Raw genomic sequence first — 17,153 nt, forward strand, 5'->3', positions numbered from 1 at the left:
GCACATAACCTGTGGTACCCAAAGCTGGTGCTGAAGGTTGTCTAAGCATCTCTGGCTTCCTCTCCAGGTATACATTTCTAGTCCCATATGTCCCACTACCACCCAACCCCAGTGCCTACCACAGAGGCAGAAGTCCAGAGGTCAAATTATCTCTCCACTGATTTCCAGGTTTTCCTTACTACCTGACAGTTCCTCAACTGAGAAAAGGTCTTCTCTTAAGCTTATTCAGACCAGTTTAAGTTCTATCTGTCACCAGGAGGCCTATGAAGTCACTGAGAGTCAAAGTAACCAGAGACATCCTAGCAGCACCCCCATAAAACCTGCAAAGTCATCCCAGGCTCACATTGCCTATCTTCTGTGGATATCCTCCAGATTAGAAAACTTTCTGTAGCCCTCCCCAGGCTATACTACTGGAATATGAACAATTGTTGAATGCCCAGAAAGTGCCATCTTTGTCTTCCTTTGCAACTCCCCCATTAAAAACTACAACAAAACTAAATAAAAATGGCTGTGTTTTCAGTGATCATTCAAAGTCTCCATGAACTTCCAGAGCTGTCTTCCATTAAGGTAGAGCAGGATTAAAGCAAGCACTCCTGGCTACAGACTCAGTTCTCTATCAGTTAGAGCCTCTCAAGATTGCTAACCTACAAGTTTCCTAATTTGGGCCTATCTATCCCATTCTTCTGAGCAATCATCAAACCAGGAACTTCTAAATAACCACCCTCTTCTTTGAGGGTTAAAGCATTACTTAATTCATATCCTCAAACTTGCTGTACTTGTGCCCACACTCTCCTGGCAGTAAACATGGTGGTCTGGAGGGGGTAAATATGGGGAAGGTGCTAAGCTCAGCCAAAATGCTTGACCAAGAAGAAACTCTAGCTTCAAGTTCTGCTCCCCATAAAATATAGTCACATTTCATTTTCCATTCAAGAAGTTCTTAACGCCAATAGGATAGGGTACCAAGCTCTGCAGGAGGAATGCAGTCATGAACAAACCATCCCTGTCCTCAGTCTAGTGGAGGGGCTGGTTATGAAGCCAATCATGCAAATATCTCCATTGTAATTATAGATGGTTAACTGCTATGAGCAAAGGATGAGGAGACCTCATCTAGACTAAAGGTGAGGTAGAGATTTGAAGATTGAGTAGGAATTGTATGAACAGAATGGTGAAAACACTGGGAGAAGGGAGGGGGTTGATCAACTCTAGAAACAAATTAGGCTGTCCCCTGGCTATCTGACAGTCTTGTCAGCTGGAATGGCCAAACCAGGAAGATATATCTGGAAAAACCTCTGGGAGATAACTCTGGAAAGAGTGACCATCTGCGAGATAACTCTGGAAAGGGTGACCCTCTGCTTTTTAATTCTATTATAGACACTTTAATTATTGTAAGATGCCTTTAGCCTACACAATGCTCCAAAGATTGCTCAAAACCGTGACCTGGATTTGGGATCCTCCTGTTTTATGATGGCCTATCTCTGAGTTGCCTTCCCTAAATACCATTTTGCATGGTCCACAGGCATATGAGCCATATATCCAAACTCGAGTAAACTCAAGAACTGCAGAATTTCTAGTCTGTGATTTTTCTGGGGTGAAAGGAAATGAAAACAGGAAGTTTCAGATTATCCCTAAAAGACCTGTACTAATATAATAATGTCTAACAAACAACATTCCTAAATCCAATAATTAGTAAAACCTGAGCTTCTGTAGGTGCTTGATTCTGGCCTTTTCCCTTCTAAATCATCACATTCAGTTATTGCAGTCCTGTTTAAGTTCACCTGTTTCCAATAGCCCACATAGTCCAGGCTAACAGTGTAGTTCTCAAATTACAGTCTCTGGACTACATCACCAGGGAACTTTTAAAAATGCCAGTTCTTGGGCCCCACCTCAGATCTTTTAAATCAGAAACTCTGAGTGTGTGTCCCAGCACACAGTATTTTAACAAGCCCTCTGGATAGTTCTGCTGCATGCTTAAGTTTGATTACCACTGCCCTATATAGGACCTTTTGCCCATTTCCATGAAACGATCTTTCCCTACCCAATTTCCTATAGCAGTTTGTAATGAGATATTTTCATATCTAACGATCCCAGTCCTCAGGTCTTTCAAAACTTGTAGTTTTAGACCAGGACCTCCAAACAGTCATTAGAAGCCTAAAATTGTGACATGTGGGCAATTGGACTCCTGTCCAGTTACTTTTGATAAATGACCCTACTTAGAGATCACACAGGAAGTATTTGCAACAACCAAATCTTGAGGGATTTGGTTCTTCTCTTTACCTACTTCTATTTCCTTATCACATTCCTCCTAATTTATAAAATGACATAATACTAATTTTTTAGTTACTGCCAAAATTAACTCAGTTCCTTAACCAGCCAAATCTAGTTGCAAAAAAAAAAACCACAAAAAACAAAAAACCTATACCTACAGAGAGACTGTGAGTTATAGGGGAATATCATGATGGACTGACTTTTGGGGTTCTCCTAGAGTTCCTTCTCCAACAGAGTTCTTTAGGGTCTCCAGTACCACTTTGCTGACAAGTCCTTTGACTTTACAAAAACACTCTCTATGAAAAGCATATAAACTTCAGGAAAATGTCTGTTAAACAACTGAAATAACACACTTGATCATAGATAAGAACTCGATATAATAAGAACTTGATATAATAATTATGTCCCTGGAGTATTTTAATGTATTCCAAAGTTTCACCATGTATAAAATGAAAATACGGTAAAAACGTAATTCTCAGGCCTACTTGGAATCCAGATAAAGAAGACAGACAAGTAGCAATCAGTGGACTCCAGTCTCCATTCTGAGACCTCCACCTCTCAGCTTTACCTTTATTCTACTTCCAAATCCCCTGCCCAATTACTCCTTAGCCTTTATGTCTAAAATAGCTCCTGTAAATCAGAAGTTCCCTTGGACAGAAGGATAGATTTGCTAAGTAATACTAGATCCCTTCAATTAGTCTATATTCAGGGGAATTCTAGAGGACTAGTTAGAATGTTCTAATGAGATCATAAAAAAATGACCTTCAAAATTATCAATAACAAACCAGTAATATTTTTGGGGTTGTATGCGTGGCCACAGCGTTTTTCTTAGTGTCATGTGCCTCCTATACCTACTAATTCTAACTGTATCATTTCAGTGAGCTAGAATTCTAGAAAGGTTCCAAAGACATAATAAATATCTTGAAAATGTATATACAGTTCATCCTAATCAATGGATCATTAAAAGATCATTAGACTCTCTTATTCAAATCTACCTTATTTTTTAATATTTTAAAAACAATCATTAAAAAACAAGAATGAGGAGTCCCCATTGTGGCTCAGCAGGTTAAGAACCCGGCTAGTATCCATGAGAATGTGAGTTTGACCAATGACCATGTTCAGAGGGTTAAGGATCTCACATTGCCCCAAGCTGCAGCGTAGGTTGCAGATGCATTTCAGATCTGGAGCTGCTGTGACTGGTGTAGGCCCACAGCTGCAGCTCCAATTCGACCCCTAGCCTGGGAACTTCCATATGCCATGGGTGTGGCCCTAAAAAGCAATTAATTAATTAATTAATTTAAAATAAATAAAAAATACTTTTCCACACTAGTTTGCCATGAAATAAATGATTGTGCTAAGTGAGTCTTATACACATTACATTTATAATATCTCTCTTAATAAACTGGGTAAATTATTCATTAGTATGACCTTGGATTGATTTATCATGTGACATGTTAAAAAGAGTTAAACTGCAAATTTCAGGTATAGGAACAAAGGGAATATTTGCTGCATTTGGAAATAAGTGATACTTGACATAATTATTACAGAGTTTTTGATGTCGCAGATACTGCATCAGGAACTGATTGGATAAGAATTGGTCACCATCAGTTCTTAATGCATTGCCTTCAGCATCTAAACAAGCATCAGTAAACATCTCAAGTTAGATTTGCTATGATGTATTTTTGGTTATACAATATGGTTAGTTAAGCACTCTTAATTACCCTAAAGAGAAATGTTTCTGAGATAGGTGGTCCCAAGATGCTAAAACACCTATCACTATCCCACCACTCTTATAGATTAATGGAACCAGAGAAGTTAATCTAGTTCCATATTTATGTCTTTAATACACTTATACCTTCCTTGCTAAATATGTTAGTATGAAATAAAACAACGTAAAAGTTGCTGATCATTTTTATAATTTGTGAGAAAAGTGAGTAGACGTATTTGGTTTGCTATATTTGCTTATCTTTTTTTTTTAACTTAAAGGGTTTATGGAGTTTAAATAGACATTGTTATTTGAATGGAGATTATTTCCCATCATTACCACTTAAGTAAATATTATAAGAAAAAAATGTTGGAGTTCCCGTTTTGGCTTAGCATTTAACAAACCTGACTAGTATTCATAAGGACGAGGGTTCAATCCCTGGCCTTGCCCAGTGAGTTAAGGATCCAGCATTGCCTTAATGTTGGTTGTAGGTCACAAATGCAGCTTGGATCCCGCATTGTTGTAGCTGTGGTGTAGGCCGGTAGCTACAGTTCCAATTGGACCTCTAGCCTGGGAAACTCCATGTGCCACAGGTGCAGCCCTAAAAAGACAAAAAAGAAAAAGAAGAAAAGAAAAAAGAAAGAAAAAAAGAAAAAATGCTACAAAGAAATTACTATAAAAAACAACACGTTATAAATAATTATACTTTCAACTAGCCTCAGTTCATTTTTATTTCTAGCATTTTCTAGCTTTAATGGTCAAGGTGGTTTGACAAGCAAGTTTATTTTTCTTCACTTACAAATTCACTTATCAGACATTTATTGAACACATATTATGTGTCAGCTACTATTCTCACTGCTGTGATACAGCAGTGAGAAAAGTCACTAAACTAATGGAGCTTACATATTAGTGAAGGGAGCTAACTAAAAACCAATTTATATTTTGTTTAAAAACAAGGGTTTTCAGGGCAGTAACAGTCCTGAAATAGATTTAACATGGATTGAACATTATTGTATATGAACAATAATACAAATTTTGTGGATAATTATAAAATAAATTTGATAAGCAATTTAATGTTACCATAAATGTATGCTATACATATACTATATATTTTTTTCATAGCTAAATGTGTTCCCCAAAGGGAGAAAAGGCTACTATGCGGGATCTCTGAAAAGTCTTTACTGCAGGTAATGTGAGACATAAATTTAATGTTTATCAAATTTGAATACAACCCAAATGTGCGCCATAAGGCCCAGTTCCAGTGAAGAAACACAGACAAATGACCATAAGTAACTGTAAAAATAATTCCTACTTCTTGTCATATCTGGCAAAGAATATTAAAGGAAAAACAATTCATAACCTTCAGCTATTCTTCTAGAAATCTCCATTCTTGTTCTTTTTTTTTAATAATGATTTTTTCCATTATAGCTGGTTTACAGTGTTCTGTCAATTTTCTACTGTATAGCAAAGTGATCCAGTCACACATACATATATACATTCTTTTTGTTCACATTATCATGCTCCATCATGTTACTAGATATAGGTCCCAGTGCTATACAGCAGGATCTCATTGCTTATCCATTCCAAAGGCTAAATAGTTTGCATCTATTAACCCCACCTCACACCAGTCAGATGGCCATCATTAATAAGTCCACATAACAAATGCTAGAGAAGGTGTGGGAAAAAGGGAACCCTCCTGCACTGTTGGCGGGAATGTAAATTGGCACAACCACTATGGAGAACAATATGGAGGTACCTTAGAAATCTATATATAGAACTACCATATGACCCAACAATCCCACTCTTGGGGATATAGCCAGACAAAACTTACCTTGAAAAAGACACATGCACCCATATGTTCACTACAGCATTATTCACAATAGTCAAGACATGGAAATAACCTAAAGGTCCATTGACAGATGATTAGATTAAGAAGGTGTGGTATATAGACACAATGGAATACTACTCAGCCATAAAAAAGAACAAAATAATGCCATTTGCAGCAACATGGCTGAAACTAGAGACTCTCATACTAAGTGAAGTAAGTCAGAAAGAGAAAGACAAATACCATATGGCTTTCTTACATCTTTTTCCATCTCCCTTCCTCTTGCTTCCCCAATTCGTTCATGCTATTCATATTCATTCATTCTCTCTCTTTTCTCCCTCCCTCCCTTCTCTCCCTCTCCCTGTCCCCGTCACTCCCCCTCCTCCCTCCTTCCCCTTCTCCTGCTCTGGCTCTCTTCTCTCTCCTTGCTCCTCCCTCCCTCCTTCTCTCCCCCTCCCTCTTCCTCTCCCCTTCACTCCCCCTACCCCCTACCCCCTCCTGCTCTAGCCCTCTCCTTCTCTCTCCTTGCTCCTCCCTCTCCCTCTCAAGACCTTACAGAATCAGACCCCTAGGCTCCCTTTCAATCAGTTCCTTCCATTCCTCCTTGCTTGCTATACCCAACTCTGCTCCATTCTCCAGAGAGTCACATAGCTAGCCCTCTCACTTCAAGTCTCTACTCCTTTTGAGAAAGGCCTCCTCCAACTACTCTATTTAACATAGCCCCATCCCCCACAGCCTGTCACACTCTACCCCACTACCTCACTTTATTTTCTTCCCACCTATCACTACTTGACATTGGTTTTATAATTGTTTGGGTTTTTTTTATTGTCTGTCTTCCTCACCAGAATGTAGGTGGTTTGAAGGCTGGGACCATGTTGTTCACTGTGGTATCCCTAGAATTCAGAAGATTTACTAGCACATAATAATTGTTTGAAAAAAAAATGAATTGATTGTACTGGAAAACATCATTTTAACTCTTCTTTCAAGAGCAATATTGCATACTTAAATATGAAAGTTTACTAACCTTCTTAATTAGGTCCTCAGAACTTTTCTCCATCTATAGTCTCTGCTGAGTGGGTGGGGGGTGAAGTTGGTATTGAGTTCTGAATGTTTAAATACCATACATATGCTAAAGAACTGCAAGTTCATATTTCTAGCCCTGACTATTACCTAAGCTCTAGACCAGTATACCCAAAGGTTGAATTGGATTGATTAGAATAAGATCCTGAAAATTGTACTGGGGACCTGTGGGAAGACCCTGATGAAGCTGAGGACATAGAATCTCTATATTCTGAGAAGTCTTCTTTGCCAGTAGGAGTGGCCTCTTTACTCCCCACTCCATCTCCTCACCTGAAGGTATTAACCCTGTACTGCCTGAGGAAACCATAATGGCCTTCACTGAGATAGCTTCCCTGCAAGACCATGCTAAGTCTCCTCAGGACCTACCCTACCATCCCTCTTTGCTTCTAGATCTATAAATAGACACAAGTCCCAACAGGCCCCTAAACGTGAGGTACAAAGTGTGACCCATAAGGAGCTGCACTACACTGCAAAAAGAACAACTTGAGTTTTCAACACAGGCAATTAGAAATCCAAGGCATATGTGTGGGAATGGATAAGAAGAGTGAGGGATGATAGTAGAGAAACATAGAGTTGAATCAGAATTGACACAACACTGTAAATCAACTATATTTTAATAAAAAGAAACAAAGATAAATAAATAAATAAGCGAGCAAACAAAAAGAAGTTGAATCGGGCTAAAAATTTATTGATATGGGCTCACTAAGTAGAGACTCTTCATCTAATGTTACAGCTCAGGGGGTTAGAATGGGCTCTAACAGTCTATTTGATTAGTTGCTTGCCTGAAACATGGACCAAAAGGTAACTCACAGTGAGCAAGTTAGTGCCAGAGTCACTTTGGTCTAATGTAGAGAAAGGGATTTAAAGACTTAGGGAGATTGTATTGTTAGAGCGGATTTGTCATTTAAGACCTACTCACTCATCCCGGGAGGATCCAGAGATATACCTTTCACCATGACTGTGAGAAATTAATTCATGAGGGAACCCTGTATCCTTGAAAAGTTTTGTGAGCACTCTTCTCGGTAGGCCAGACCTAACAGTGAGACCTGAATTAGGAAACCTGAATGTGATGGGAGTGATTGAATCCCCTGGTGCCAGGGGCCAAGTGGTAGCACTCAACCACCAAAGGCACAGTGGGCATGATTACCACAATGGATAGTAGTCAAAGTGGCATTCAGGACAGTCTGACTCCTGCAGATCTACGGTATTGGCTAATCAATCATGGCGTTCCTAGAAGTGAAACAGAAAGCCTACTATTTCTTACTTATCTGCATAAGCGCACAACTTCTAGGACAAGTGAACAAAAACCTAACGTGAATTATAAAAACAGAGTCATGACCCTCAATCAACTCCCAGCCTTGAGCCAGTTTACAAGCCAAGAACCCAGTGAATGGAGGGAAAGACAGAAACCCCTTGAGGAAGGACCCCAGTATACTGCCAAAAACATATGCTGTTAATCTTTCTCCCAGCCATAGCCAAAGGGACCTATAGCCTTTTACCAGGGTAACATTTATTGGGGAAAGGTAATAATCAGATATTTGGGGGACTTCTGGACACTGGCTTTGAACTAACACTAATTCCAGAAGAACCAAAATGCCACAGTGGTCCACCAGTCAGAGTAGGGGCTGAAGGTCAGGTGATCAATGGAGTTTTAGCTTAGGTCTGTCTCACAGGGTGCTCAGTGGGCATGTGGACCTATCCTGGGGTTACTTCCTCACTTCCAGCATAACTAGAATAGAGGTACTCAGCAACCGGCAGAATTCCCACATTGGTTCCTTGACCACAATTGGCTATTTTGTTTAAAAAGGCCGAATGGAAGTCACTAGTACTGCCTCTGTCTAGGAAAACAATAAACCAAAAGCAATGCCCTGTTCCTGGAGGGACTACAGAGATTAGCGCCTTCGTGAAGGATTTAAAAGAAACAAGAATGGGGATTCCCACCACATCTCTATTCAACTCATTGGCCTTTGCACAAGACAGATGGATCTTGAAAAATGACAAAGGATTATCATAAGCTTAACCACGTGGTGACTCCAATTAGAGCTGCTATATCAAATGTGATTTTATTGCTTGTGTAGATTAACACATCTGACAGCTAGTATGCAGCTATTAATCTAGCAAATGCTTTTTTCTCCATACCAGCCAATGGGAACAACCTGAAAGAGTCTGCTTTCAGCTGGAAAGTCCAGCAATACACCTTCACTCTCCTACCTCAGGGGTATATCAATTCCCTAGCCCCATGTCATAATTTAGTTCATGGAGACTTTGATCACCTTTCTCTTCTACAATATATCACACTGGCCCATTACATCAATGACATTATGTTGACTGAACCTAGTGAGCAAGAAGCAGCAATTACTCTAGACTTATTGGTAAAAATTCAGGGACCTTCTACTTCAGTGAAATTTCTAGGGGGTCCAGTGGTATGGGGCATGTCAAGAAAGTTCTTCAATAGTGAAGGAAAAGTTGTTGTATCTGGTCCCTACTACAACAAAAATAAAAAAATAAAAAGGTACAATACCTAAGGGGCCTCTTTGGATTTTGGTGGTAACATATTCCTCGTATGGGTGTGTTACCCTAGTCTATTTACCAAATGACCTAAACAGTTGCTAGTTTTGAGTATGGCCAGAGAAAGAGAAGGCTTTGCAACAGGACTATGCTACTATGCAAGCTTCTTTGCCACCTGGGCCATATGATCTAAAAGATCCAGTGGTGCTTGAAGAGCAGTGGCAGACAGGGATGCTGTCAGGAGCCTTTTGCAGGCTCTTACAGGTGAAGGCACAAATAAGTTATATGAAAAAGTAGCCCAGATGTCCATGGTTCACCCTCCTGCTACACCACCTTCTCTCTCCCAGCCCACACCCATGGTCTAATGGAGAGTTACCAATAATCAGCTGACATATGAAGAGAAGACTCAGGCCTAGTTTATAGGTATTTCTGCACGATAGTCAGGCACCACTCAAAAGTCTGTACTTTCTGGGACATCTCAAAGGAGAGTGGTGAAGGGAAATCCTCACGTGGGCAGACCTTCAAGCACCATAACTTGTTGGTTCACTTTAGTTTTAAGGAGACCATATATGCAATTACAAACCAATTCACTGGGTCTAGCCAATGATTTGGCTGGATAGTCAGGGATTTGGAAGGAACATGACTTGACAACAGATGACAAGGAAAGCTGGGAAAGAGATATGTGAATAGACTTCTCTGAATAGGCAAGAAAACCTGAAGATATTTGTGTCCCATAGAAATGTTCACCAAAAGGGTAGCTTAGTAGGGGAGGATCTTAATACCAAGTGGATAAGATGACTTGTTTTGTGGATACCAGTCGCCCTCTTTCCCCAGCCACTTTTGCTTTTGCCCGATGGCAATACAAACAAAGTAGCCATGGTGGCAAGGATGAAGAGTCTGCATGGACTCAGCAACATGGATTTCTTTTTAACCAAGGCTAACCTGGCTACAGGCACTGCTGAGTGCCCAATGTGCCCTCAGCAGAGAGCTAACACTGAGTCCTTGATATGGCCTCATTCCCTGTAGTGATCAGCCAGGTACCTGGTGATAGGTTAATTCCATTGACTGCTTTCATCACGGAAAAGGCAGTGTTTTATTCTTATTGTAACAGATACTTACTCTGGATGTGGATTTGGCATGCAATACTTCTGCCAAAACTACCATCTGGGGATTTACAGAACGCTTTATCCACCACCATGAAGCATTTCTTCTGATCAAGGAACTCAGTTCACAGCAAAAGTGCAGCAGTGGGCCCATGCTCATGGAATTCTTACCATGTTCCCCATCATCCTGAAGGAGCTGGCCTGATAAAATAGTGAAATGGCCATTTGAAGACTCAGGTATAGCACCAGACAGACAGTAATATCTTCAAGGGCTGATACAGGGTTCTTCAAAAGGCTATAAATGTTCTGAATCAGCATCCAATATATGGTGCTGTTTCCCTGATAGCTAGGATTCATAGGTCTAGGAATCAAGGAGCCAGAGTAATCTTTTAAAAACGGGGGAGGGGGCATGAGTTTAATTTATTATGGTGATCATTTTGCAATATATACAAATATCAAATCATTATGCTGTACACCTGAAACAAATGTTATATATCCATTATACCTCAATTTTTAAGGCAGAATATAATTTGAGTATGTGTAATGATGTCATTGCTCTTTTTTTTTTTTTTTTGTCTTTTTTGTTGTTGTTGTTGTTGCTATTTCTTGGGCCACTCCCGTGGCATATGGAGGTTCCCAGGCTAGGGGTTGAATCGGAGCTGTAGCCACTGGCCTACGCCAGAGCCACAGCAATGAGGGATCCGAGCCGCGTCTGCAACCTACACCACAGCTCACAGCAACGCCGGATCGTTAACCCACTGAGCAAGGGCAGGGACCGAACCCGCAACCTCATGGTTCCTAGTCGGATTCGTTAACCACTGCGCCACGACGGGAACTCTGATGTCATTGCTCTTTACTACATCAAGATGAGGCTTCACTACAGCTAAGACAGCTCCATATACATAAGAATAATAAATATTCTTAAAAAGAAATGAATGGAGGCATAATATTCCCCTGCTAAAAATCTTCAATGTCCTGTTAAATTTGCAATGGAATAAAATCTTGTTATCACTGCCTATATAATCTTTCATGTTTTAATTAATGTCTACCCTTCCCAATTTGATGCCATGCAATTTCCTCCCTGTATTTAGGAGTGAAAGTTCCAGCAGGAACATGATAGACATTCTAAAGAGCAATTCAAGAGACTTTACAAAGGTGAAGTCAGTATTCAGGACCCAGCCACTTAGAAGGAACCAAGAATTTTTAACTATAGCAATAGTGTAAAGCCAATACTACCCCTAATCCTGGAGGAGCAGAAGTGGAGTGGTCACCAGAGTTGGCGCCTGGGAAAGAGACCACTGATGTGTGTATGCCTTTAGTTAGAAAGAAGAAGCCATGGAGTTCCTGCTATGTCACAGGGGTTAAGAATCTGACTGCAGCAATTCAGGTTATTATGGGGGCATTGGTTCAATCTCTAGCCTAGGAACTTCCATATGCTGTGGGCAAGAAAGGAAGGAAGGAAAAAAGGAAGGAAGGAAGAAGCCACTATCAAATCACTGCTGGTGGACTATGGTGGTACAGGGAAAAAAACACTCTGACCTCTTTTCTCCTCTGCCCTCTGAACTCAATAGTTCTCCCATTGGTCAAACTCATCTGGAAGCCAAAAGGCCACAGACGCCAGGTAATGCAGCCTGAGAGGCAAAGGAACTGGTGCACAGAATAGGACAGAGAGTGCACATGAAGAGGCAAATGGAAAATGTCTAGTACAGCTCATCACATTTGTTCGTCAATGTCCTCTCCTGTCCTTCATCTGGATTAAAAACTTATGTACCTAATGTAGCAGAAACAGAAAGCCCTATAATCATTGTATTGACTGTGAGTATGATGTCAATTCACTTACCCCCATCTCAAACCTAAATTGGAAAGTTAGTCACCACCAGTGCTCTCCAAATGAGAGAAACAATTAACATCCATATTTAGTTCTGCTAAATTGGGCACTAAGACTCCTTGGAGTCTCTTTATACCACCAAGCCAACAGGTACTTCCCTATACAGGCCAACATGATTGGCCTCAATTACTAAGGGGAAACTGAGTTGCTGCTATAGAGTAAGAGCAAGGAAGATTATTTCTGGAATCCAGAGGATTCACTGGACCACAGCTTAGGAGTCCCAAGCCTAGAAACAATGGTCAGAGGAAATAGTGTAGACCCAGAAAAGACAAAACAACCAAGGACTTGAGACCTGTAGGCATAAACATTAGTTCACCTCATCAGGTAGATATTCCTGACCAGCCAAGTTTCTGGTAGTTGGTAAGGAACATAGAATAAGTGGAACATGGAATGATGTCATGACTACTAACAACCTAAGGTTATAACCTGGGGCAGAAGAGCAACCTCTGGTTTCACAGAATTATTACTTATGTTCTCTGGTGGTAATGTCCTCTCTTGGATACTAGGACCTTCAAACCCACACAGTCTATGGTTTAAAGAGAAGAAACAATTTCTTCAGTGGATTATAAGTTAAAATAGTGAGAGAGGAAATTTTCACCTCCACCTCTCAAATATGAAGAATGTAATGACTAATGGATAAACAGGCTGTTCTAGAATGTTCTTTCCTCAATCTTTACAAGGGGACGTCTTATTTATACAAGACTCCACTCAAATGTAACCTCCTCAAAGAGGTCTTACATGACCACTTGTTGTCTAAAGTCACATTCTCTCCACCCCTACAATCTGTCTCTATTTTACTTATGTTTGTTCCCTTCCTAGCATTTCACATGTTCTAAAATTATTCTTTATTTCCCTTTTATTCTCTTCCTTTTGCAACTCCATGAAGGCTATGATTTTGTCTTATCTCTTCAGTACCTAGAACAGTGACTGATATATAGATAATGCTCCCAAGTACTTTCAAATAACATAAGGATTGATGGCCTCCAAGGAAAAAAGCAAGAAGTAACCATGTGCCAAATTTCAAGTGTGAGCTACAAGATTCCTAGAGAAGGCATCTTCTCTACAAGGGGGAACTCAAAAGTATATTTCTAGAACTGACAAAAGGATTCTAAAATGTTCTGTAATGATTTGTACTCTTTATCTTAAAGTGGTAGCAATACTGTATGAATTTAAACAAAATGAAAATACTGATTTTTGAGAGGAAGAGCCCTAGAAGTGACCCATATTGACACCTCTTTAAGAGCAGCAAAGTGAAGTTTGGAATGTATAGTTCAAGAAGGACTTGCTTACATTGTGAGAACTGGGAGGAAATTTCTGAGAGCTGTGAGGACTGTGTCTTATTCTGCCATATCATGCCATCGCCCAGCGAATCTCCTGGAATAAGGATGGGAAGTGGAAGAGTTGGAGAAACTTTGTGAAATGCTTTAGCATCCACAACACAGAAGTGAAATCAGGCCACACCCAGAAACAAATTGCCACATTGGAAAATGCAGCATCTGAAGTGCCTTGCATGTCTTAGGAGGAAAGTGACAAACCGCAATGCTGTAACTTCTCACCCATCTGACCAAACAATCTCAATCTTCTCATGTTTTTTGAGGCATAGAGTGGGCAGGTCTGTTCCCCATTACTAATTCATTGATCTTGACTTAGGAACAATTTGGGGATGGAGCCTGTGGCCCACAACACATCAGTCACAGATAACAAAGCACACACAACAAGTACCCTAGTTTATAAATAATAGGCCCTCCAAGAACACATATGACATCCCAAGTGCTGGATGGTACTTCTGAAAGCTCCAAGAGAGCTGAAAATCACATACAGGCAAGCAAGTCCCTGATGAATACACATCTAAGGAGCTGTGCCTGCATTGTTTATTCCAGCAACTTTATGGAATAAATTACACACAACAGATTAGTTTCAGATGGCAGGATATGAACAGCTGATTTGCAGTATAAAGGAAAATGAACTCCCACTTTTGACCCAACTACTTCCCATCTCAAGCATTTCAGACTCAGAATCCAGATGTAATCCATTTTGAAAATGCAATGGAGATCAGAAAGTTGATAAGTGGTGAGGATTAGAGATTTCAAAAAGCAATTTTTGACTATTGTTAACTCATTATATTGTCCTATGATTTTTGGTTGTTGATGTATGTGGAAACCATGGGTAAAATTGAACCCATCCTTCCTCCTTCCATTCATTATGCACACAATCACAAATAAATCTTTTGCTGACATTTCCTACCTGAGCAGGGATTCTATAATAGATTCAACTCAATACACATTTAAAAATCTCACTAGGACAAAGGGACATAATGTCTTTTTTCTCCCCGCCATTTAAAAAAAAAAAAAACAGTAAAATTGGTGTATAGTTCTATACATTTTTACTCTATGTATAGTCATGGAACCATCACTGCAATCAGGGTTACAGAACAATTCCCGCACCACCCAAATTCTCTGGTGCTACTGCTTTATAATCTTCCACCTACCTTTAACCACTGGCCTCTTCTGTTTCACTATGGTTTTATCTTTTCAAGAGTGTCAAGAATATAACTCTTTTCATACAGATTCTCACACAGAAAAATGTCTTTGAGATTTATCCAAATTTTTGCTTATCTTAATAGTTTGTTCATTTTCACTGCTGAGTAGTATTCTATTGTATAAATGTGTCACAGTTCGTTTACCCACTCACCTATTGAAGTATTTTGAGTTATTTCCACTTTGTGGTAATTATGAATAGAGCTCCTGTAAACATTTTTCTACAAGTTTTGTTATGAATTTAAAATTTCATGTCTCTTGAGTAAATACTTAGGAGTGCATCACTGGGTCACATGGTACATGTATGTTTAACTGTATAAGAAACTGCCAAAGTTTTCCCAAAGTGGCTGTATATAATTTTTTTCATAAGCGAAATAATAAAAACCATTAAAATTGTACACGCATGTTTAGGTGATTCCAACAATGTTATTCACCATTATAAAATATCCTCAAAATAATCATAAGCGTTTGATTTCATTTTTTCCTTTTCACTTTGAAAACTTAACCGTCTTTAATATTTTAATATGATTTTAAAAACAAAATTAGATGCTTGATAAATGTAGAAATGTAAAGGCTAAGCAATCTATTTATAAATGAGGAAATTTTAGTGAGAGAGAAAGAACCAGGGAAAGTTTTTATCACAGCTAAGCTTGTGCAATTTAACCCAGTGTCATATGCATCAAGTCCAAATTTCGATTCATAAATAAGCCTCCCCCTCCCTTCCTCCAAAAACTTCCACCCCAAGGCTAATCACAGAAGAAGAAAACTGGAACATGAGCACCAGCCAGAAAAGATTCACAGTTGCCACTCTTCAGTTGCTACTTTAATGGGAAACACATGTGCAAGATACCACCCAGGAGACAACTGACCAGTGTGTTCTGAAAAAAGGAACGTCACCAGAAAATGAGCCACACGAGATGGCTTATTCTCTCGGACAGGCTGCACCCAGAAGAGGGTTGATAGCATTTTTGTTCTTATATAAATATGTGCTGGTCCAAAGATGAGATGCTGGGACAGAAAAATAATCTGTCGCAATAGAGTTGAAGGCAATGATTTGAATTAGCCCTGACAACTTATCTCATCTACATGCCCTGAAATCGGCTTACCCTCAGATTTGGGGAGTTCTTAGCAAAGTTAATATAAGAAGAAATCCTGCAATGGAAGTGGAAGAAAGGACATAGTGATGAAAATAATTATTAAATAATAATTCTAAAACTCATTAGCTGCCTCCTACTACAGTAGCCAGCCCTGTTCCAAGGCTATACACGCAGCATCTGATTATATACTTAATTTACAGAGTAGGGATTAACTCCACTGTTTTAACTCAGGGTGCCATATCAAAATAGGTAGACCAAGTGGCTTAAACTTATTTCTCACAGATCTGGAGAAGAATGAGATCAAGATGCTAGCCAATTAGATTCCTGACAAGGGCTCACTTCCTGGCTTGCAGAGGCCACCTTCTAGCTGTGACCTCATGTGGTAGAGAGGAAGCAAGTTCTCTGGTTTCTTCTTGTAAGGAGACTAATCATATTATGAGGCCCCCACCCTTATGACCTCATCAAAATCTAACTAACTCCCAAAGCCCTATCTCCAAATACCATACATTGAGGGTTAGAGGGAACACAACACGTGAATTTGGGGGAACACAATTCAGACAACAGCATCCACTTTACAAATAAATGATGTTTTAAGAGACTGTGGAGTTTACAACAGATCATTCAGTCAGCAATCAGCAGAGCTGGAACTTGAGTCCAGGACTGTCTGACTATAGGAAATTATATCTACTATTTTTTTAATGCCCACTAAGGGCCAGGTACATCTACACAATATCTCTAATCTTCACATAAAACTTTCTAAGCCGATATTCTTCCCATTTATAGATATGGAAACTCTGGCCCAACTCTGGAACAATCTGAACCTAATTTATTGCACCTAATGAATCCTAGTGATTCTAAAAATATGGTCCTCAGACGAGCATCATCACCATCTTTACTTGGCCACTTATTAGAAATGCAGATTCTTGGGCCAAGCAGCAGACCTACTGAATTAAAGTCTGGGGGGGTGATTCCACAATACATGTTTAACATACCTTTAGGTGATTCTGACCCATGCTAAAGTTTGAGAACCATTTGTGTACTCCATAAATCTACTGGAATAATTAATAGATTCAAAGCACAATAATAAGTGGTAGATTCAAATACACATGTGTTTGTGGCTATGGCCTTTTGCTATACTGTACTGC

At 39.6% G+C, this 17,153-nt stretch overlaps 1 protein-coding gene and 1 non-coding gene across 4 annotated transcripts in view; one reads left to right on the top strand and one right to left on the bottom strand.

Moving 5' to 3' along the window:
• Positions 1-17,153, bottom strand: part of CCDC85A (coiled-coil domain containing 85A) — a 691,471-nt gene that overhangs the window by 379,072 nt on the left and 295,246 nt on the right. The gene's annotated exons all lie outside the window — the stretch shown is intronic.
• On the top strand, positions 3,800-3,906 carry MIR217-1 (microRNA 217-1). Its single transcript, NR_038487.1, has one exon. It is a non-coding gene; the product is annotated as a microRNA 217-1 (primary transcript).

This window comes from Sus scrofa, chromosome 3, assembly GCF_000003025.6.
Source record: "Sus scrofa isolate TJ Tabasco breed Duroc chromosome 3, Sscrofa11.1, whole genome shotgun sequence".
Lineage (NCBI taxonomy): Eukaryota > Metazoa > Chordata > Mammalia > Artiodactyla > Suidae > Sus > Sus scrofa.